At 37.8% G+C, this 15,690-nt stretch overlaps 1 long non-coding RNA gene across 1 annotated transcript; it reads right to left on the reverse strand.

Moving 5' to 3' along the window:
• Positions 1 to 1,263: 1,263 nt before the first annotated feature.
• On the reverse strand, positions 1,264 to 2,601 carry LOC117213723. The gene is made up of 2 exons (XR_004488717.1): positions 2,387 to 2,601; positions 1,264 to 1,381 (listed from the first exon to the last, which is right to left on the reverse strand). It is a non-coding gene; the product is annotated as an uncharacterized LOC117213723 (long non-coding RNA).
• Positions 2,602 to 15,690: the final 13,089 nt, after the last annotated feature.

Genomic DNA, 15,690 nt, shown 5'->3' on the forward strand with positions numbered 1-15,690 from the left:
TTATTTCGATTATTCCTAATTACACACTCCCTCTTCTTTCATACGGTTTTTCCTATCTCGTGTTCTTTTTTACTTCTTTTTCCTTACGTCAATTCAACGTGCCATCGTCTCCTAGTAAATAACATTAAGACTATACAAAACGAATTTGAGTTACGTAAAATGTAGTGGCTTGATTCGTGTAAAAGAAGCTTAGCTGTCTCCTCCAATCCATTGTATACCTTAATCTCGTAGCAGCTCAGTATTTATTAGTCAATTATCAGTGTCACTAGTCAATAGGGGGCGAAAGAAGGAAAAGGAAAAATAGAAGAAAGAAAGACAAGAAGAAGGGGAACGAAGAGAATCACGCAGGTATATTGTGGAATTTTGTTGAGTTGAGTTGAACGAAGAAAGCGATATCCGGATGTCATATCTCTTTGAAAGTATGTAAAATGTATGTGTATATATAATATATGTATAGAGAACACATGCATATGTATATGTATGTACACATAGAGAGTTCTATAATGTGCCCTTATAAACGATATCCCACCAGAACGAGAGAGAAAAAATTGATAAAAATAAAGAGAAAAATGTTGATCTACGTTTTTTATGAGTACTTAGTTTTTACCTCGATATACATTATGTAAAGTAAAATAAGAATGAAATGAAAAGGTATGTGTATATATATATGTGTGTGTTATGTACATGTATATGTGCTGTATACATATTCAACATTCACATTCGCAATGGCGCAAGATTTTTCAATCACGTTAAATGTAGGCTGCTCCTATGATTGTAAAAGAGAATTAAAACAGGGAAAGAAAAAAGAACGAAACGATATGGAACAGAAGTAAAATTGCAGAAAATAAACATTGTTTATAAACTGTGCACAACTATATTCTCTTTTTTCTTTCTTCCTTCCATTTGATTTCCACGCTTCCGTCTCTCCCGTCCTTTCTTTTGTCGATCGTGGTAATTGTAAAAAAAAAAAAAAAAAGAAAAATCGTAACGAGAAATTGACTGTGCCGTAACTTATTTTTCAACGAACTTACAAATATAATAATCGACGTTACCGGTATCGTTTAATAATAAATTCAACGATGGTTCTTGAATCGTATTCCCCTTTTTTCAATTTCAAAACAAATTTAATGTACGGAAATTTGTTATCGATGGTTTCTCTATAAAATTGGAAAGTTTATTTGAAAGAGGAAAGGAATAAGAATGGGTAGAAAAATTGTTGACGAACTGCGCAAGGGTTATTAAATGTATTACGCGCTTATTCTATACGTAACTCGGACTCCCATTGCAATTCTATGAATTGCAACACGCATTCCACGATATCTCGTGCCACTTTGTGTCGGTATTTTGCTGTTTATAACCTTTGATTTCCGGTCTTATCGAGCTGCAATTAAAACTGTTTTGAAGAACATGACAAATGCGAATAGATCGAAGGGGTTACGGATAACGATAATTAAATCGGCCGTTACTGGAGGCTAGATGCACTTGGAAATCTGGTGAAATTCATGTCGATGCCAAAAATAGACAAAATATACTTTGAGCTTTAGAACTTTCCTTTGATACAAGCTTCTTAAAATCAGTGATTTTTTCAATTGATTTCAAGTTACAATTATAACGTTTCTATCATAATATTTTGTACTCCGTGATCCAAATGGTTTAAATAAAAAATCGGATGTCGTATCAGTACGATAATGTTGATTGCTTAATTTATTGATATGATCTATAGATTTTTCATTGGACCAATTAACTGAGGATACTATTGCTGAATAATAAATTTTACCGAGGTTTGATGAAACGTTTGAGGCAATTATTGTCATAAGGTATTAGAAGATAAGATATTATGATAATATTTACTACATATCGTATATAGTCTCGAGAAATGCAAACAATTTAATTCGACGATTATTATACATTCATGTATTCATATTTATCATAAATAATTTTGAAAGATTTGATAAACCATACCGATACGATGCTATCGGAATTGGACGAAATTGTGAATTATTTAAGGACCAGTACAAATGAAAAAACTACCAAGACCACTAGAAGAGAATTATCAATGACACGAGCATAATTTCAAAGACTACCAGATAGTATATAGTATCATGAAAAACACAAAATATTATATAACGAACTTATCGTTCAATCATCTTTTCGAAAGGATGGTAGACGTATATGGATTAAATGAAAATAAAACAAGAAATATCAAACATAAAACATACAAAATATAAATAGACAAATAGTACGCATAATAAACGCGTGCATCCGATACTATTCATCAAATATATAATATAATAGTTATACACATAACTTGCAAATAAAATCACAGAAAGCATCAAATACCTCATAGTGTCCAATCCAGTCATGCTCGAATGAAAAACGTACTTACTTACAAGCTTCTCGAAGCAACGGCGTACAATGGCACGCTTTGAAACGTGGGTCACGCCAATCTTGCTCGAAATATCCAAATATTTTCATTAGAGGTGAACGATGCCGGCAGGAAGAGGGTGGGCCGTGCGATTTTCACGGTCGTTGAAGAATCGTTTTCAGGGTTCTTTTTCACGAACAAACGGAAACATATAGGGAGAGAGAGAGAGAGAGAGAGAGAGAGAGAGAGAGAGAGAGAGAGAGAGAGAGATGACGACAGTATTTATTAGCCACTAGTAGCCGATGTGCATGCCTTGGAGGAGCCGGTCAATGCGGCACTGCCGTATAAAAAGCCGGATTACACGGTGTCCATTTCAGGGTGTACAAGAAGCTGGTGTTTGCGGTAAGTCTTCCACGTAGAAGAGCCTGGCCCTCGGCCGTGTACAACTCGGTCGAAGCATTATCTTCGCTGTTTTGCCGATTCAATTGTGTGTGCGAAGAAAGGCGGCGTTTAACAAGAGTTTAATAAAAGGCAAACAGCGGGGTCGTCGGTTTTCCTCGTCCTTGTTCTTCAACGTTTATCCTCTCTCTCTCTCCTTTTTTTCTCCCATCTTACTCTGTTCCCTCTCGTCGATTCACTTGGATCGCTTTTCCTTCATCGTTTCTCTGTTTCTCATATCATCTTCGTTGGATTCGCTCGGTTTTTCTTCCTTCTTTCACGGTTCCTCTTGCTCGAAGGGATTATGTAGCCGGGCAAAACACGAAGCTTCAAAGATCGAGAGAGAGAGAAAGGCAGAGGAAGAAGTAGGAAAAGAAAGATTCGGAAAAAAGAATCGCAGCTGTCACGCACGGGTGGTTCTATCGAAAACTGATTCGTTCTTTGCTCGTTCGTCTATCTTGCTCTTGGAAATCCGCGCGGATAGACGCATTTTCGTTTGGAGCGCGCGCGCACGCAGCTGAACCTCCCGTTCGTTCGAAGCGTGCCCCCGGTCACGAAAGAGAAGAAAGGGCCTTTATAATTTGGATTTATGCGTGTAATGTGGTACACTATGTGAACCTAAGAGGCAGAACGCCGAAGTATTTAACGATAGACGTATAAGTACAAAATAATTTCCGTATGCAAATATCCTATATTCTACGATACAGTTCACGATCTCTGACAAAGCAAGGATATTAAACAGAATGGAAATTCATACCGTTGCGGTAACGACGGAAATTCAATAACAATCTCTCTGGATTATTTCATTCTTATTTGTATTCTATATTCTACGAGATAGATACACGTTTGGCAAGATAAGATAATCGCAACAGTTTCAATGTAACTACATTTGAATTAGAGATCACGTAATTCTAAAATATTTAATGTAATACGTATTCCAGTTTGTTCTACGATAAACCTATTGATAATTATTATTACATAAAATTTAGAACTATTCTATACTCTAACTATTCTATACTCTGTATCAATCTATACGATGAATTATATTTATCATGTACGACTTAGAAAATGTAGAACTTGACGCGAAATATCCGAAAAGGAATTTAATTTAACGTTATTACGTCGGTCGTGTAAACATCTGTCTCGCGGCAAAACAGCAAAGGGTAGGCAAAGTAAGTCAGTAACTCAGTAGAAATCCGCCGGGGGCTAACCGGATCGATCAACTCTGATGTAATTATCCAAACGTTGAATTTTTTATCGTAGTGAAACAATAACGTATTTTCAGGCCAAACAACATCGCGGTACCGAGACGCGGAAAGCGGCGGAACAGCTCCGCCGCGTTTCCCTCGTCTGTTTCTCTTTTCTTTCTCCCTTTCTCTCTCTCTCTCTTTCTCTTTCTCTTTATCTCTGTTTACGTAACGTGTAATAGAATAATCTGCGTTACGAGAGTGCCACCGCGGGGCAAACGACGTTCACATCTTTGTTTTTCGCTCAGAGATTCGCGCGCTTCCGAGGACATTTCAACCCGATAACGCGTTATCCGGCCTGATTTTTCCGTACGGAATAATAACAATCACAACCGGGAAAATCCTTCCTTTTTTTCCCCTCTCTCTCTTCTCTTTTCCTCCGATATTCTCGCGAAACCGTGAATATAGATTACTCTCCTCTGATCGATAAAAGGAAAATGTGTTTCCTCTTGGGCGATGATACTGTTTTTCGGGCGGAAAGAAAAGAATTGGTTTTGTACTGGTTTCAAATTTCTTCCGTTTTGTAAATAAATCGTAACACGATTTGGAAAATTGTTAATGAAAGTAAAATGCTTCTTAATGAAATGATATGAAGAGAAACGTTTGAAGCTGATATTTGTATAAATGAATTCGTATAACGCAAAATGTGCATATATCTCACAATGTTCATAGGTTTTATCGCATACTGTAATTTTGATTTGTAATTTTCTTATAGAATGACTTTTGCTGAGCTACAGTGACTGCTGTATGATTTTCAGTATACTTTAGTATTCTATATATTTATTATATTACATATTATATTCTGCGGAGAATTATCTATTATATATGTATTATATTCTATTATGCATATAGAGGGTGTCCCATTTGAAATTTCGCATGCTATTATTTCCCAAACTACAGCTCGCTTAAAATATGTTGCAAATAAAACTTACCCTGTTTCGGGAAGGTCATCTTACGTTGATCGCAAATCTTCTCCAGGTGGACGTACTTTTAAGATTTCAAGATAATCTTTGTGATTTTTATACGGAACTAATATATTTTTATTTAAATAGACGTGTAGCACGTTCTATGGCGAATTCGCCGAATTTCGATATATTGGCGTTCTAAGATCATTTAAGATTATTTATTGCAGTCCAAAACTTACCTCCGTCCAAAAAAATTGTTTTTTATCGCGCGTATTCAGAAGGATGTTCTTGGACGTCAATACAATTATTTGCTCTATCCCTAAATAACATTTCGGAAGTGACAGAACTAATACTCCCAAATTCATCACATTCCCTCAAAGCCACAAGCATATCGACAATTTCGCTAGGTGTATAGCGAGCCATCGTAAATTAAATCGTTATTGAAAAGCAGCGCACTTAATACTATTTGCAATAACACTGATTCCCTCGAAGCAACTGTGACACAAAATGGGGATATCTAGCAGGAGATTATCCTCCGTCTATAATTAAACATAACGATATATCACATCATTAGTGTGATATCGATTCATATTAACATCCGAATCTACGCAATACGTATTCTGGGAAATTAAATCTTGATGACATTCAGCGAAGGTAATTTGAACGATAATAAATAACCTACAATGACCTTAAATGATCTTGGGAACGAAACGAGTTACATGCTTACTTAAATAAAACATACAACTCCGTATAAAAAAGCAAAGGTCACCTTGAAATCTCGAAACCACAAGATTCGTGATAAATAATTGCGTGAGAAACTTCAGATGGGACACTCTGTGTATATTATGCTTTAGAGAAAATACTGCACAAGTATGGTATATATATATGTCTAAAGGAAGGTAATATTTTTAATATACAGGGTGTCCCCCCACTAGTGTCCCAGCTAAAGGTGGACTCTTAAGTATCTCCTTTGTTTTTAATGAAAAATGTTTATAGCACGAATTAAACGATGACGAGTGAAACGAAGAAAGAGCTCTCCATTTACTCGTGTTCTTCTCAATTTTTTCAAGCTCGTGGACATTTTTTTCTGTTGGAATATGCCTGTTATACGACGAAAGAATAGAACGTAGTAAGCGGTTAAATACCATTGAAAAGTCATAAATGTATAAATAATTTAAGAATTTAAAAAATTACAGGTACGTGAATGATTCTATATAATAGTTTTATCTAAATTACATTATTCATTTTCTTTATACAAAGATCGATTTTCATAAGGACGAACGTGATTAAGTACGAAATACTTTTATTGGCTGGAATAGACACTGCGAGAATGGTACACCGGCGTAAAGTTTTCGGGAGGGTCTTTAGGGCTGCAAAGAATAAGGTAATCCAGCACTACATGGAAACCACATTGCGCTTTGGAAAGCACAAGTCGTAGAATCAACAAATCCGCCGGGATTAGATAACATCCCTTGGGATTGCTGGCCCTTCGTTTATCCTCCACCGAATCCTGAAGGGCCCGTCTTGTTGTCCCATCGGGTTATTGGTATCACTTAACGAAATCCGCGCCGAAATAGCTTTAAAAGCCCTGCCACCGAAGTTATAAAATTCGATTCGGTTTCTCAAACCGTATCGTCGTATATCCAAGAAAAAAGCTAATTTTGTAAGAAAATAGATTTCAAAATCTTGTATATATTGTTTATGAATCATTGAATTTATAAATTACATTCTATCTTGACCTCGGTTTTTTATTATTTTTACCGATTAATTTCAAATCAAATTCCAGGAATTTTCCTTATTCGTATACATTTATGTAAGAAAGTGGGACAAAGTTTATATAATTCTAATTCTCTTATATATCTGTCTCTACGTTTGATAATGTGGCTATAAGGAGACCTTAAAACGTCAACGCGCGATTGGAAATTCTGACATTTAAAATATTAAATGTCCTCTGCATCGGACCATTATTGAAACATTACCTTTCGAATAACGTAACGTAATCAATAGAATATAATAAATATAATAAACAGGAGATATTCTTCCCCACAAAGGAAACGCGGTTATAATTATAAAACACGATGAAAATAGTAAATAATCCTGAGATTGCACAACTAGTTTTCTCCACTTCTAAGTTATCTCCATATCGAATGACTTCAGAAATATTTCCGATTGAAAACAATTTCAATAGACTTTGGAGAAACGTTAACATATTCTATCACATGCTATTCTCCTTTAAAACCACTTATCCTTTTTGCAATATCAATCAAGCATGGTTATCGAGCAGCCCCATGTACGAACGGAAGCATCGACCGAGCGGCTCGATTTCGCTCGATTCCCAGGTAACAACGAAACGCCTTGTATATTCGACAAAATCGAAGTTGATTTTTCCGCCGCTATAAGGCCATCACAGCAACGCTTTTTTCATCCATTTTCTTCCCTCACCCCCGTCTATTTTCAACTCCCCTCCCAGCCTCGATCAGCGTTCGTTATGCTTTCTTTTATTCCCGACGCGTGCATACACTGCTTCGCGTTTATTATTTTTTTTTAGCGTATTTTTTTTTTTATTTTTTTGGCCATCTCGTTCGACCGAGCTACTAAAAAGGAATAGGTGAAAACTGTTAATTGGTTCCGCGGTGAAAATACGACGGCGGTGGCCGCCGGCCGGCACAGCTACAATTTAAGCAGCCCCAACGTACTGTATGTGTGCGGCTGTGTGAGTACGTGTGTGTATGCGATCGTGTGCAACGCGTATCGAGTGCACGCGTGCTCGCCACGAGCGTCAAGGCGTGTATCGTGCCAGCATGTCCGTCCAATTATGGAAAATTAATTGGCGATCAGTGACTCGGGGCGATGGAAACATAGTTCAGCGTCGAATAAACTTCCTTTGTATTCCGATCAGCCTTTGACAGTAGTGTAATAATTAAAGTAATTAACGTACGAGCCAATAAATTCGCGATCGTGCCGCGTCGCAGCGTGCACACGCGCGAGCCATCGCGAACATCATAAACAAATTACGGCCGTGCGAACGCGCGGCTGTTCACAAGACGTAGCTTCTTTTCTCTTGCTGACGAAGAGGGAGGGTAAGATTCGATGCAAGTTGGAGTTAAACGATGGGGTTAAAAGTGGAAACCTCCCGGGAAGTGGGGAAGAAAGAAACCCTTGGAAATGGGTATTAGAGTTCTTGAGTTTGTTTGTTTTTTTTTCAGACTCATTTAACAATTCACGAAATATTTCTCTGATTTTCATACGCACATGATCGTCAACAGTAAGATATTATCAAAGGGTAGAAAAGATTCTTTTTTATTAAGAGGAGAGGATACATAGAAATTCAAATTGACTTTCACCAAATTCTTATTTTATGTAATGCAAAAATGATTATTGAAACGATTATTTATAATAAAATTATTTATAATCGAATTGATTTAATTTCCACGTACAATCTCCTTATACGGTTGCTTAAAGGTATTCATTTGTATTAAAGTATTAAATAATTATGTTCAGCAAGATATGAATTTCCATGAACATCCACGGTGCAGTTTCGATAAATGGAAAGAAAATTTTCCACTGTACGCTTCAAGCTCGCTGATTGTTCCAGCTTTATAAGCGTTTCTTTCAGTCAAAGCGGCTATCTTCATCCACCGAGCGCAAATATTTACATCCTGTAACCAACTATATAAGCTAATCCGCGGAGATCTCTACGCCAATGTCACAGACTTTCCCGGTTAGATTATGATTCTTTCCGCTGCATTTGCGGCGTCTTTGACTACGGAGAACCGTTAGAATCGCGCGAGTATACGATTTTCCTGGCTAAGAACAATATTTGCGCTATACGTTAAGAGAAGCACGAGGTTTCTCTGGGTGTGCAGGCCGTCAACAGATATCCTGGAAGAAAACGTTGCGCGATTATGGCATCTGAAAAATATTTGCGCTGGCCCGCTAATGCTCTCACACTTTACGGATTTCTTTGACCGGTTCTGCGATCGATGTGCTTTACTGCGGCATTGTTGTTTCCAAAATTTCTTTAATCTTTCTCTTTTTCACAGGACGTCTTATCGGTTGTGGTTTACCTCGCTGGAAGATAAATAGTCGGTATGAAAAGAAAAGAAAAGAAAGAAACGTATGGAATACTTCTCGATGGCTTGAAAACGTTGAGACTTTGACAAACAGGTTTACGACGCTGACCATTAAGTACATCGAATTTATCGCTCGCGAAATATGAACCGGGCAACGATCTCGGTTTGGCAATGTGACGGTTGGTTCTCGTTATTTGTGACGTAATGTTCGTATATTATTATATGGATAGGTATTTAGACGCGGATGAATGATTGGTTGAATCAGTCGAAATAGATTTTAAAATTGTAAGAAAAGCATATTGTTTCTGTTTCAAATTCTCGATACGAGAAACTGAATTTTATATTACAGTGGAATGACAGTTTTCAAATAACGTGTTTGAAAGTCACGTATTCCAACTCTTAGAAATATAACTCTAGTCTTATAATCGATTGAGCTGTAACTTTATTCTCTATCGCGATATGTTTTCATGACTCGTAGGAATATAACGAGCTTTTTATAACAATACGTGCAGAATAATACTTTATCAGAACTAACGATGGACTTTCAAAGCTTGATTTTACCTTGATTGTACGTGCACATTCAAATCTCCAGCAACAGCTCTAAAATCGATCTAATTACCGTTATTATTTTTTGTACAAAATCTATTTCCGAAGTTTTTCCAAATTTCATAATCTCTAATTTTATTCCACAAATACGTAACATGCTTCATACAAAGATACGATTATTAGAATTAATTTAGAATCGCTCTGTATCTCCTATTTTAAATTATTCCACCCTAAATTATCCTCGTATCCTTGCAAACACAGCTGTTGCCAAAAATATACGAAGCAATTTATTCGTTCCTGGAAATTCACCCCTTCCGTCAAATTCTGCAAAGGAATCAGACTTGACAAAATATGAAATAACCACTTTCACGGCTGATCAATACCAAGAAAATAAAAGGAACGTTCCTCTCCAACATTCTTTACATTCGTGACGTCTCTAGTATTTCATTTTACTACTCGATTCAAAAATTCCATACGAAGGATTATCGCAGGACTCATCGGTTTTCACTTCGATCCTTAAGCCTACCAGTCAGATCACCAGGTCCAACAAAGTTCTCGTACCAGACTTTAAGCATAGCACATTCTACGAAGCAGTAGTAAGGAAGATAGAGAGAAAAAGCTTCCTCTCTATACAGGGTGTCTCGGCAGTCATCGTACAATAGATAAGGAATCGGTTCTACGTGAAAAAATAAATGAAAAATACGGAATGAAATTTTTTCATTCGACGCGGTTCTTCGTTATTTTTAGTATATGTGAACTTGACTAATTATCGGCTCGGTATGAATAATCAACTAGTAAAAGGTTATTCTAAATACATGTAAAAATCAGTGAAAAATTAAGATAAACTTTATCCGCTTAAGGTATTTCAATTATGTCTGAGATATTGTATCTAGGAAGAAATTTCTTGGCTGCCTGTACTTTCTATGCACGTACGCTGTCAAATAATTTTGCAATAGCTATAACGGTAATTTCACGTTATAATATACGGCATTTTGAATGCTGCAATTACCGATATTACACGTTTCACGTTACTTTTAAAACGTTACTCGAAAACGTTCAGGTGGGTGGTCAATTTTTCTCTAAAAAGAGATTCTTCTAGAAATTTCACGCGTGATAGTTTTTAACAACTTTGTAAGAACGGCTTCTCTGTAATTAATCAAAGAGTAAGTTTTACAACAGCTTGCTGTTAAATACATATAATAACCCGTAAAACGGGTTGCGCTTTAAAATTTTCAGCTTTCAGATTTCGGCTCTGTAACAATTGGATCGTGTATAATATACTAAATAGGTGATATACTAAATAACGCTTCGTCGATATTTCAAAGAAATCGTAAGAAAGTCGATTTACAAGAAAGTAATGTTTAAACGGGTTCTGGATAAATCTTAATTTTTTTTATCAAAAAAAGTCTATTAAAAAAAGATTTATTCCATATTTCCAACGTGACCTCTTCACGTAGAATGGCCTTCCTTGTCAATCGTAGATTTGACGACGATTGTCAGGACACCCCGTATACGAGCAGCGAGCGTAGATGAGAATAACAAAGTGGACGTGGACGAACAGTTTGGTACCAGCGGATAATTCGCAGGCTCAATTTCCGTTGGCTTTTGCTTGCCAGGTTTTTCTCTCTGCTCGATTATTTCCCCACCTAAAGAGGCAAGAAGGCGTCCAGTCAAGTGTAAGCTGAAGTAACGAGTACACGCGAAACGTTTATTTCAGGAGCCGGTCAGCTACAACAACTCGGCACCCCCCCAGGTTGGGATCACGAAATCTCAACAGTGGGAATAAAGAGAGAACATCCACTTAGCACGCCGCTTAGACGTGAAAACATCTGTATTGTCACTGTATTAACATGGAAATTGTAATCTCTCGCGTGGAAGCGTCTCCCGTGGAGAAAACTTTTTAAAACCGAAGAAATTCTTCGTTCTTTTCTTCCCCGTGGCTTCTATCTTCCCCAAATGGTGGAATCACTGTAAATAAGAAACGAAGCCCATAGCCGTCGAAATTGGAGATTCAAAGACATAATGGCATAGCGCAGGCTTCGCTCGAGATATACCACCGCTCAAAAGTTTAGAAATCAAACTTTTACGGTTTATGAAAGAAGACAGCAGAAGAGATAATGGGCTTCTCCTTTTTTACTGTGTCTAGTAAGTTTATTAGAAGATTTTTGTCGAATCTTATTACTTGTACAGTAGATTTAGTGTACACTATCGAGTCACGAGATGAAAATGGAGAACTGGTAATAGGATAAGAAGCATAGTTTCTAGTACGAACTTGATTTGGATTAGAAAAACAAAGGATTGTTTTATGCAACGATGAATCAAAATTCTAGTTTTTTAGTGTAAATAAGTAATGTAAATATTATGACAAAATAATATCTAATGAGAGATATGGAGGTATGAGAGATATTAAATTAATAATGTAATAAAAATACAAATCTTATCATTTTCCTGATAAATCTAATCGTTAGGTTGAACGATCTCGAAATTTTGAGCGGCAGTGCACGTTTACCAGATGCAAGCGGAAAAATTTGATAAGACAAATGCAAAAGATTAAATTCTGACGATTGAAGTAGATTTCTTAATTTTTCCATGAATGGTAATCCCGATATTTTGAACTTCGTATAAAAATCAAAAAAACATTAAACGAACGATTCGTCATATTACTTGAACTATTAAAGAATAATGCACAACTACTTTATATTTTAAAATGAGTTCGCGGCTTGACTATAGCATCTTGAAATCAACATTGAAATGAAACCAAGAATAAATCTTGCCGTTTCCAAATTTCACGTTTACAGAATAACATTGAGCAAAAAAAACACAATTGAAACACAAATGATCCACGCTGCGTTCGATTCCCAGAAAATCTGGTCTCCTCGGAAAGAATCGATAATCCGGCAGGAAGGATAATCCTGATTCGCATAGGCAGGCATCAGCCATTGGTCCGCGCGGAGTTCGTATGTCGTCCGAATCGCGTTCTAAACTCTCCAAATCCAACGTGTCCTCTTCTCCAAACCAACCCCGAATCGCAGTGCATTTGTCAGCCCATCGTAAGAGACAACGTTTAGTATTCATTTGAACGAGTTTTCACACCTTCCTCTATTCTTAAAAAAAGAAAAGAACAAGAAGACAGCTTTTAGCCATCCTCAGTTTCTCGCTTTGCCATCTTTCTACAGCCTGGAAGGCCAAAGTCGTCGAAACTGGTAAACCAAATCACTTTCTAAGCCATCGGTGGTTGTTCGATTTGCATACGAATACCTGCACATCGAGTTAGATGAATCGAAACTGGCACTGGTGTATCTATTCGCCACGGTGCTAATGAAATTCACGACTCCGCCGTACAAAGGGATCGTCTTCACTGGAGCATCATAGACGCTGATATTTCACAGAGCGTGTATCTCCTGGAAATCGGAACGATGTATTGGTAAACCGGTGAGTACACGGTGTACGAGACCATGAGATCCTACGTCCCATGGATCGGGCCACGATTAACGTACGGATTAGGATTAAGGTTGGCAGAGATTTCGCTGTGGACTTCGGGATTTAAGCGTGCACGCACGGGATTTTACTATACTACCTATGGGGGAAGAAGAGGTGGCCAAGGGGGATATACTCGACAATGTCCGGGGTACGTGCGCGAACCTATGAAAAACCTTTTCACGCTCGGTTCTCCACGTATCGTGTCACGATCCTCCCCACCGTACCGCTGCTGACAACAATAACGACGACAGTCAATGCACATTACAACGGTTTTATGTTATTAATACGGACGCATTGGGCGGGATTTGAATAATTGAACAGATCTGCCGGATCAACGATTTGCTAAAGGGAGAGATGGTCATGGTATATGCTTTCTAACATACTCGTATGAAGGGTATAGCGTATGTAGTTGGCATTATGTGGGTAGTCGACGAGATCCTGTGATGCTCGGTACGAGGCAAATGGATGGCTTTGTGATGAAATTTTGCCCACGATCCGTACCTACAAATATGGTTAGATAATTCATCATATTTCATGATAGAAGAACAGTGGTTCGTTTTCTGCTACAACTTTGATCGTATCGTCTTTACCGATGGCACGTGAGTTTCTGCAAGGGAGAACTCTTATTTAGCATGACAATTATATTTTACATATTTTCTACTAGCTATGTAAATAGCCAATGAATCGAACTTTCTTTGTGACAAATTCATATATTTAGAGCTTTCACGAAGATTTAATATCTCTAAATTGATAATTTCCGAAAGTTTAAAATATTTGTCATTTATGAGGAGCGAAAAACAGATTGGTAATACTACACCGTCCAAACACCTATTGAATATCTCAATATCGGTGCTTTAACACGTGTAAGTACCAATAATGAACAGAATTGTTAGTATTCTTGTTTCGTTTGTCTCGTTTAGTAATACTATTCGTAATTATCATGCGTTAGATGTTAGAGAATTTTGAAATTTATACAAGTTTAACGTTGCACTCTGTCACAGATGTATTACTAATGTATTACTAATTCGAATCTCGCATATTTCGTTGTTTATGCAAATTAACGGACGAGAGCACGTCGGTGGCATCGAATTCCCTTCCGATAATTCGAAAGCTCGATGTAATCCACACATCAAAATCATAATATCCTCAAATCTGAACAATAGGTATTATGAAAAAATTGTTTCAGTTATACACGGTGTAGAACGGGCCAGCTTGCCAGTTTCAATCTGTGAATCAATCAAGCACGTGCGCGCACGCTTCCGAGAAAATCTGCGTTTCATCCGATGCAATGCAAACGATTCTATATCGCGAACGTGATACCCATAATACGCCAGTTATAATGCGTTATAACGTAGATTAAAAATGTTTTACTTATTTTCGTATTTCGCAATTTTAATTTACCAACCGATTGCGTTTCATATATGGCGGCATGGGACTCATAACGGCATAAATCAGCTCAATTATTTTTCGTATAACAGCGAACACTTTACGTTTATCTATTATAAGTAGACTATGTAGCGTACGTTTATTCACTTTTCGTGAAATCTGAGCATGTAAAAGTCTACAGAATGCGTACAACGTGCAAAAATGTGTAAACCATACGAAGTAGAACATTCATCGTAATATTCAGTAGATGAAACAAATTTAGGTTGCGTTTCTTTAGCTATTATATTTATAAAAATGTATGAACATCGATAGTCGAATTATAAGAATACATCGTACGCTGGTAATTCACGAAAATGTCTCACAACTGTAACGAGTACGAGTACGTTATAACTTATAACGAGTAAAGTTACAACTTAATTAACTATGAGAGCAAAAGGATGATACTCGTAAAAGTTGAGATGCGCGACTAAATTTCAATTCGCAAGACTCGCAAGACTTGCACCACTATGATCATATCAGTCCGCCATATAAATATAATACTCGAATACGCTATACGAAAAGCCCGTTGATCTTCGTTAAAAGGTGTCCGTACTTTGGCGAATACCGCGACGGAATTCACGAACGGCGAAGAGACACGGTACAAAGAGGCACGAAACATCCGAACAGTAATCCCCGGTGGTTACGAATACCAGCGACGGGGGAAACGTGAAATTATTTTCAGAAACAATAGCCGAGCGAATTCGATCGGTACGGAGGACCTGGTTCGAACCCAAACACTTCCGGCAGCATGATTAATTCGCGAATACGATTCGCAATGTAAACTCGGAAAGCTCTGTAATACGCGAGACACGTCGTGATTATCCGTTGTAAATACGTTTCTTCCACCATTTCCACCGGTGTGAAAACCTCTCTTTTCTCCACCCAATGCACCGTCGAAGCCCCGACGCGCGTCGACGGGGTTGAAAGGGCATTCTGCCGGGCCGTCCGACGTTCCTTCCCCCACTTTTTCAACAACCACCCCTCAAATCATCGTACTGTCGTCAGGAGATCGCACCTCCGCCTGTATCCTCCGGGAAACCATCGTTTCGGTGCCACCGTTTGCGTTCGCGTCTCCTCTATGCCTCTTTCTCTGTTCAGCTTCCTGCTTCAAGCCTCCCCCGTTCATCCCTCTGCATCTCCGCGACATCACCGCCGTGTAGGGGATGTCGAGAGGCGGAAGGGTGGTGGAAAAGTGGATGGAGCCTAGGGTG

This window comes from Bombus bifarius, unplaced genomic scaffold, assembly GCF_011952205.1.
Source record: "Bombus bifarius isolate JDL3187 unplaced genomic scaffold, Bbif_JDL3187 scf7180000009125, whole genome shotgun sequence".
NCBI lineage: Eukaryota > Metazoa > Arthropoda > Insecta > Hymenoptera > Apidae > Bombus > Bombus bifarius.